The sequence below is a fragment of the Cyanistes caeruleus genome, chromosome 21, assembly GCF_971803275.1.
Source record: "Cyanistes caeruleus chromosome 21, bCyaCae1.hap1.1, whole genome shotgun sequence".
In the NCBI taxonomy this organism is placed as follows: domain Eukaryota; kingdom Metazoa; phylum Chordata; class Aves; order Passeriformes; family Paridae; genus Cyanistes; species Cyanistes caeruleus.
The window spans coordinates 8,556,402-8,565,184 of record NC_141721.1 but is presented as its reverse complement, the minus strand read 5'-3'; the positions used below and the strand labels follow the sequence as shown (position 1 = coordinate 8,565,184).

The 8,783-nt window shown below is 52.0% G+C and overlaps 1 protein-coding gene and 1 long non-coding RNA gene across 3 annotated transcripts in view; both read left to right on the top strand.

The window, feature by feature from the left end:
• Nucleotides 1-30: 30 nt before the first annotated feature.
• Nucleotides 31-2,077, top strand: LOC147649644 (uncharacterized). 2 transcript variants are annotated; one of them, XR_015278488.1, is made up of 3 exons: nucleotides 31-332; nucleotides 809-1,349; nucleotides 1,905-2,077. It is a non-coding gene; the product is annotated as an uncharacterized LOC147649644 (long non-coding RNA). The 2 variants fall into 2 exon arrangements; XR_015278489.1 differs by having other exon boundaries at nucleotides 43-332; nucleotides 809-891; nucleotides 1,905-2,033.
• A 2,190-nt stretch (nucleotides 2,078-4,267) lies between these two features.
• ACACA (acetyl-CoA carboxylase alpha) overlaps nucleotides 4,268-8,783 on the top strand; it is a 97,196-nt gene continuing 92,680 nt past the window's right edge. The window contains 1 exon segment of the mRNA XM_086859362.1: nucleotides 4,268-4,358. The gene's annotated coding sequence lies outside the window, so the exon portion shown is untranslated.

The following is an 8,783-nucleotide window of genomic DNA, read 5'->3' as shown; positions in this document are numbered from 1 at the left end:
GGCGCGCGCCCCCTGGCGGGCCCGGTGCGCGCCGCAGGGACCGCCCCGCCCCTCGCGGGGCCTGAGGGCGCCGGGCCCGGCCGGGGTCCCGGGGTGGGACCGGGGTGGTCCTGCGGGGAAGGGAGCCCTCGACGGCCCCAGAGTGCCTCTGACCGCCCGAGAAAGCCCCGAGCTCTTTCCCACAGTCACCGGAGCAGCTTTCCGCCGGCTCCTGCCAGTGCTCGGCCTTCGGGGGCATCCTGCCAGCTCCTGAGGCGGCAGAGGCATGATTTTCATGGGGAAAGGGCTCTCCAGCGGCCTCCCAGGGCACTGTGCATGGCCTTGTGAAGCAGGTACGGGAGGAGCTGGTTTTGTGGGGGATTAGAACAGGATATAACGAGAGAGCATCCCAGAGTCGTTTGGGTGGGAACCTTAAGGATGATCCAGTGCCACGGCCTGCCATGGGCAGGGACACCTTCCACTGTCCTAGGCTGCTCCAAACCCCATCCCGGCTGGCCTTGAACTCTTCCAGGGATGTGGAACCTGTGCCAGGGTCTCCCCACCCTCACAGAGCAGAATTCCTTCCCAATACTCCATCTAACCCTGACCTCTGGCAGTCTCAACCCTTCCTCCTTGCCCATCTCTGCTCCCTGTTGGAACTATTTACCAGAAAGATTAAAAATACTGGCAATTATTTCCTTTTTCTTTTGCCCAGGCTGCAAGTGCATGTGAAAAACTATGGGAAAAAATTAAGAATTTGGGAGAGGCAAAGTCTGGAATGTCAATGAAATATTTATTGCTTCTACTAACAGGTTTTTCCTGCATCTAGGAATTAGGACTCTGGGTGGTTAATGGAAGGAATCAGCATATGGGAATCTTCTCAGCAGCTGGTTCCTGCTGTTCCCAGGAAAGGTAATGCATCTGCAAGGTAAAAATGCTGTCCTGAAGCCTGCAACTGTCCATGGACTTCAGATATTTCAGTGTCTTCCTGTTATGTCTCTAGGATGGGAATGAAAAAATGTGGATGAGGAACATTAAAAATCCATGGAGTCTTACAGGTTTTTCAGACAGTATTTTAGTGACATGACATCTCCTGGCTGAGCTGAAGCCACAGACCCCTGATGGCTCCTGGAGAGAGCAGTGACAGAAAAAGTCTTTTTTCTGAAGTCTGCTCCAATGGTTTCCAACTTAGCAGGGGCCTGAAGGTGCTTGATGGCACGTGTGAAATGGCTCCAAAGGGTCTCAGCTCAATTCCCAACCTTTCTCCAAGCACGTTTGTCACTCCAGTTGCATTCCAAGAAGATCCAAGTGGATACTTTGGAATTAATTAAGTGCTCACACGCTGCTACTTGCAGGTTTTAGCGAATGAGGTAATTTTTGTTTGCTATTTGAAATTATTTGCTGATAATTTCTGCTTCCCTGTGCTCGCCTGCAGCCCAGTGCAGGAGTGCAGGCTGAGCCCCAGGTGAAACACAACAGCTCAGGGGCAGCTGTGCCCAGCAAACCCAGAGGCCACACACAGAGAAATCAGTGCGAGCACTATGAGCTCTCCCTGCAGGTGAATCACGAACTCCTGGTGGGATTTCTCGGCGCTGTTGGGTGGAGTTTTTTGTGGCATCGGCGTTTTCTGCCTCGGACACACGGTGGCGATGGAAATCACCCTTTCCTCCAGAGCTTCGGGCTTTGGAGTGCTCAGTAACACGTGTGTGTTCCCGAGCATGGAAGGACGAAATATTTCTGTTCAGTTCCAATAACCGCTGACATTTCAAGTGGCTGAGGCTCCAGAGAGTCCAGAAAACCTTCTCACAAGCGTTTATATTATTTAAATGAAGATGTTTATGTTTAAAACAAGAACAAATGGAGCCTTCAGGGCTGGCATGTCAGTATTCTGCTTTAAAAAGTAATCTGACCTTTCTGTTCCTCAGGGCATGAGTGGTGCCAGGCTGGCAGTGTCACCGACCCCCTCACCCGGGATGATCTGTCCTGTGTTTGCACTGGGGGTGTCATCAGAGCCTGGTCAGGAGGGGTGGAACCAGCACTTGGTGTCACGAAAGGTGAAAACACTCCCCCTGTATTTTTTGGAGTTTATTAGCTAAAGGTAAACTTCCTTTTTTTGAGAAAACGGAGTGGCATGAGTTCACAGTGCATGTGCTTGGGAGTTATGGAATGAGAGTAAATAACTGTGTCCAGTTTTGGAGCAGGACAGGAAAAGGATGTGCATTTACAAGTCCTCCTCCAAAGCAGAACGTGGTTATGATTGAAAAACTTCCCCAGACTTGAATGCCAGAATTATTTGGGTTGGAAAAGACTTCCCAGATCATTGAGTCCACCCAGCCCAGAGCACTGAGTGCCACGTTCAGGCATTCCTTGGACAGCTCCAGGGATGGGGATTCCACCACTAATTAGCAATTTAATTTCATGGAATCATGGAAATCTCTGGAGTTGGAGGGGACCCACAAGGATCAATCCTCACTTTCCACCAGCTGATCATTCCAAGTTCCCTCAGCCTCTCCTCACATGCCTTCTGCTCCAGACCCTTCAACATCTTCATAGCCCAAAAATGCTCCTTGCAAATCCATGCTGGATTTTTAAGGTTAATGTGTTTGAATTGGTCTTTTCCACGTGTTCATGCCTCTCTTTGGCCTTGAATGGAAGAGCTGCTGCAGGATTTCACTGTATGAAGCAATCCCTCCCCCAGCAGTGTTTGGACAGTGTTTGTACCTGGATGGATGTGCTGGGCTGGGCAGACAGGCAGAGTGCAGGTGCAGGTTTTAGCAAGCCTGGAGCTCTGGGAACAGCAGCCAGGATGAACTCAGCACCTGTCGTAATCTCCTGGTTTGGTAAGTTCTGTATATAGTTATTATCAGTGATTTGGGACCAACCCCTCAGCAAGCCAAGCACGCCCCCTCACTTCAGGAGTTGGGATTTAGCACTGAAGATGATTAACACCAAAAACCTTCTCTTTAGCTCCTTCATGAAATACTTACTCAGAGGAATATTCTTTATGCAAAAGACACATCTATATCTATGTGTTTATGTCTATAAAAGTATAAACAAAAGTGTTCATGCCCAGACTTTCCAGATTTAGTCCAAGTGGATGTGAGAATATCCAATATTTTATTGTTCCCCCAATAATTTTATTAACTACAAAGCCCCAGATTGGATTTTGTGGCTGGGTAATTCTTGCCTGCATCCCACCACATGTTCCCAGGTCATTGTAGTTTCCTGCAGAACCTCACACCTTCTAACCACTGCCTTGGTAGTTTGGAACACTGGCAGCTCACTGTACTGTCCCCACTTCTGTGCAGATCCTTGGGGTCTCTGGCACCTCCAGCAGGATCAGCCTGCACAGGTCACCAGGTCCAGTAGCATCAGGATTTAAACTCGTGTTACTCATTCCGTTTGAATTTCAGCAACCCTGTAATGCCGCAGAGTTTCAATAAAACACAAAATGTGAAAAAAAAAAAAGAAGAGGGGTAGTTCTTTAAACCATTGTCCATTGGCAGAACGAGCGGCTGAAGGTCAAAGACAAGCAGGAGAGGCACTGGCAGTGCCTGGCCCTGCTTCGCCACGTCCTCACCAGCTGTTACCAGCTCTGTGCCCCCCGCCTGTGCCAAGGCAGGGACAGGGCAGTGTCCCCGAGCCCGGCGGGGACCTCCTGCTCCCACACTCACAGCATGGGCCGGGGGGAACACAGGGGCTCACCTGGTCCCGCCTCCCTGCTGAAGGGGGGTCATGGCAGAGCACGCGGTACAGGGCTGCGTCCAGACCATTCTGGAACATCTCCAGGGAGCACACCCCACGCCCTGCCTGGTCTCTGTTCCCGCGCGCCGTCACCTGCACGGGAAAGCTCTTCCTCATGTTCAGGTGGAACTTTGTGCGCGTCGCTTCCTGCCTGTTTTCTCTTATGCCGCTGCTGGGCACCACCGAGAAGAGCCCGGTGCAGCTTGGCACCCCCACCATCGATCCCGATGGGCATCCCTTCGGTCACCTCTTGCCGAGGCTGAGCAGGCCCAGCCGTCTCGGCCTTCCCTCCCAGGAGCGCTGCTCCGGTCCGGGGTGGGCCGGGGGTCCCGGGGGTCCCGGCTTCGAGCCCCGCCCGCCGCTCAGGCCACGGGCATCGCCCCACGGGCCCCGCCCCCGCCGCGCCGCCCCATTGGTCACGCCCCCCGCCGCGGCCCGGGCGGCAGCCAATGGGAGCGGGGCGGGGCGGGGCGCGCGCGGGGCGGGGCGCGCGGGCCTGACCCGAGGTAACCCCGATCACACCACCGGGGGGCGGTGCGGGGGCGGGGCCGCGCCGGGGGCGGGGCCGGGGCGGGGCCGCGCGGGGAGCGCCAGGCCGGGGGCCCGCGGCGCCTCCGCTACACCGGCACCGTGAGGTGAGGGCGGGGCCGCGCCGGGGGCCGCGCCGGGAGCGCGCGGGGGAGCGCGGGGGGCTCGGGGCACCGGCGGGCGGCGGTGCGCGGGGCCGGGCGGGGCCGGCCGTGCCGCGAGAGATGGCCGGGCCATGCCGTGCCGGGCGGGCGGGACCTGGCCGGGCGCCGCGCCGGCGGGAGGTGGCCGGGCCGTGCCGAGCCGAGCCGAGCCGTGCCGGCGGGAGATGGCGGCGTGCCGAGCCGAGCCAGGTCGGGCTGAGCGGAGCAGCGCTGGGCCGAGCTGAGCCGGGGACGGGCGGGGGTCTCCCGGGCCGGAGCCGCCCCTGCCCGCCGGAGGAGCCGCCGCCCGGTTCCCTCCCGGTACCTCCCGGTCCCGCGCGCTCCGCCCGGTTCCCTGCCGGCACCTCGCGCTCCGTCCGGGCCGGCGCGGGCGGCGCCGCCCCCGGTGCCGCCGCTGCCGTCGCTCGCGTGGCCTCGCCGGTCCTCCCGTACCCTGGAAGCAACAGCACGTGGGCGGCGGCGAGTCCGGCACCGAGCACCCCGGGGATCCCTCCTCCATCTCATCCTTCCGCCGTCCCCGCGGGGATTTCGGGGTCCCGGGGAACAGTTCGGCTCTGGTTCTGGCGAGCGGCTGAGAGCGGCGCAGAGATGCTCAAAACTAGTGAAGTTTTAAAAGCAGATTGGCAGAGCAAAGCAGATTGTTCCTGCTCCTCCCTTCTCCTAAATACTCTTGAAAAAGTTTTAAACGAGAAGTGTTGTGTTAGAAAGTATCCGAAGCGTGAGTGGAGTCTGTTCCAGTTTAGCAGGCAGGAAATATTCAGCAAACTGTTTAAGTGATGCCAAAATCTCTCAAAGACAGTGGGATTTAGACAGTCTCGAGTGTTTTAGCAAACTGGGATGGCTGTAAATACAGGCTCTTATTTTGGTCTCTGTAGAGGTTTAGGCTGCATAATAGGAAACAGCTTTTCCCCCGGAGGGTGCTGGGCACTGCCCAGGCTCCCCAGGGAATGGGAATGGGCACAGCCCCGAGGCTGCCAGAGCTCCAGGACTGTGCCAGGGATGCCCAGGCTGGGATTGTTGGGGTGTCTGTGCAGGGCTGGGAGTTGGACTGGATAATCCTCGTGGATCCCTTCCATCTCAGGGATTCTGTGATTCTGCATCCACAGGTGGAAAGTTCTAGGCAGTTGTTTTTCTCCTCATATCCAGCCTATCCCTGCCCTGGCACAGCTCCAGCCGTTCCTTTGGGTTCTGTCCCTGCCACAGGGAGCAGAAATTGGAGCTGCATCCCCTGGTGAGTGTCCCCTCAGCCTCCTCCAGCTGACCAAACCCAGTGCCCTCAGCTGCTCCTCGTGAGGCCCCTCCAGACCCTTCCCCATCCTCGTGCCCTTCCTTTGGACACTCTCTGTCAGCTTTGGATCTTGTGCTGTGGAGCCTGAGCCACCCCCAGCAGTGGATGTGGAGTTTATGAGGAGCCTTTCCTCCAGAACCTCTGTGGTGTGTTGGAGGCCGTTTTTTGGGGATGAAGCAATGCCCAATGATTAACCAGGAGGCAGGCTCAGGTGGGGCTGCTGCTCGTGTGGGGGCGTTAAAACATCGCGGCCAGGGAGCCACCGAGGGTGTTCAGAGCTGGGAACCCTCTGCTGCTGGAGCCATCCCTTCTCTCCCAACCTGGAACTGCCCCCCCCGCCCTGGTATAGGTGAGCACGCTGCTGGTTCTTCTGTGTTCAGGAGAATTGACTCTGTTTTAATTCCGTGTTGCCTTTTTTGCTCTGTTGTTTTCTGTGTTTCTCCAGGTAGGGCTGTGAGAGCACAAATCCATTTCGTCACTTTTAAGTGATTCACGTTGATCAGCAATGCTGCAGCTCCCTGGGCTTTAATCAAGAGACATTTGAATACAACTAGTTTTATTAATTTCCTTTTAATATGCCATATCGATATGGTAGGAGTGTTACTCTGATTCTTTGAAAGAGCCCACTACTGATGTTCTCTTCAGTTGTGGATTTGTCTTCGGAATGGGACGGTTTAGAGAAAAATAGGAAACTTTAATTTCCACCTGTCATTGCCCAAGTTTCATGCCTGGGCGTATTTTACAATATTGAAAGTGATTTTAAAGTGAAGCTGTTATAAAACTTCTGAAGTCTGGTATTCTTATGAGTGCATTTCACTGTCAAGCCCAAGATGTGAGTAATGGTAGCAGCAGAGCTGTGGAGGAGTGAAGTGGGGTTTGTTTCACCTCAGGCAAAACCCAACACGGCTCTTTCTGGGTTTGGGTTGCAGAGTTTTCATGCTGGTAGCACAGACACGATTTGGGTGTTCAGTGCCTGGATACCTGCGGAGCTGGGAGCTGGAGCTGATTTCCCTGGGAGAAGGGAGCACAGCAAGGCTCAGTCTGTGAAGATCCAGCTGATTTCTGCATCTGAGCAGGCTCAGTGCTGTAACCTGTTCTTACACCATCACAGGATGGAGCTCTCAATCTTCATCCTTCCAAAAACTGCAGGTTTTTCCCAGTCTCTGCAGAAGTTTCCTGTTGGACAGGCTGTTGGCACCTGCAGAAGGGAGCAGGGCTCTGCACAGCTCAGGATCCCCATCATTTTGGGTTGTAGGGTCTAGTTCAGCATTATTGAGACAAACTGCATGTGCAGTGGTTCGTGGCACACAAATTTATTTTGGTGCTCACCTGAACTCAGGGTGCTCGTGTAAAAATGGAACTGTGGCAGTTGCATTTCAGAGAGCCAATACAATATGCAGAAATGCATAAATATACCCTTTATTTGTATATGTATCACACACTCCTTTATTTGTATATATATAACATTGCTCTTTATTTGTATATATAAAATACACCTCTATATGTGTGTAGATAATACAAATATATTTATAAAATATACCTCTATATTTGTATAGCTAATATGTCTATTTATAAAATATACACCTATAGACATAAATAATAGAAGTGTATATATATAAAATATACCTCTATATGTAATAGACAGTGCAAGTATATTTATAAAATATACATCTATATGTGTATAGGTATGTATATTTATAAAATACATCTCTATATGTGTATAGATAATATAAGTGTATTTTTGTGTACGTAATACACCTCTATATTTATACCTAATTCATATCTGTGGTTATATATATATATATATATATAAAATTTACCTTTATATTTCTATATTTGCAATATACCAGTGTACAGTGCACAACCTTGTGCATTCCATTCACAGCACTGAAATCCAGGTTCTTCAGTGAGGAGATCTCTGAGAAAGCCCCTGTGTAATTTAGCCCCAGACAATGCTGAAATTAATTTAAATATGAACGAGGACTCTCAGGTGTGCTGAGAACAAGCCGAGCTTATCGCTCTGGTACAACGCTGATTGCACAACCCCAGCGGAACTCCTGGCTGTGGCACTGTGCTCCCAGGGCTTGGAAGTGCCTTGGGAAATGGACCTGAGTGAGGTTTCATGGATAAAAAATGTTTTTTTTGGAGCTGAATTGGACAAACAAGGTGTTGGAGTGAAGCTGGTTAAGCGTGGCAGTGCCTGGCCTTGGGTGGATGGTTTCTCTTGGAGTATTTGGGTGAAAAACTTCACTTCCTGTTCCTCTGCTTCAAAAAAAAAAAAAAAAAGAAAAGAAAATCCATGACATTTTCTTATTAATGTATTAGTTATTGAAATTGGGAAAGGTTTTTCTTCAATGAAGTGGGGGTTGAAGTTAGTTTGGCTGCATCCCAACCTCTTTGGCACTGGTGATTGTGCCAGCAGTAAATCTGTCTGGATGAAAATCTTTAGGAGTGATCTGATGCCAGGATAAATATCCACATAAATACTGTCTGCATCTTTGTATGCACAAACAAAATTGGATTTGTGCTGTCTGAGCACCTCAGGTAAAGAAAGCTCCCTGCATGGTTTAGCTTGCACATCACAGGTGAACAGGGAAACTTTCTGGTCATGCTTCCCCTTCTTCTCATCTCTGCCCTCAAAAAAGGTTTTTTTTAATGCTTTTAATGTCCATGTCAGACAGATATTTGTAGCTTTTCAGTTATAAAATGGTAAATGATGCCTCTGTCAAATGAAGTGCCCGTGGCCCCAGGGCAACTGGAGTTTGTGGGAGGAGTGATGTCAACACAGGACTTGATCTAAATAATTCAGTCAAGTACACTCATGGCATAAGTGCATGAGCCAGTTGGATGAGTTTTTAGCTCTGAGTTACTGATGGGAAGCAGGAGTGTGGTGTTTAGGGATTGCTCTGGCTGTAAATGCTTGTCTGGGCCCTCATTAAAGGCCCCATCATGTCCCATTTGTGTGACACCATGGGCCAGGTTTTTGTGCCACTTGAGAGCTGTCGTGCTCCCAAGCTGATTGTGCTCGACATAACGTGGCTGTAATTAGCAGGGCTGACGAGGTCCTCACTGGGATTTAT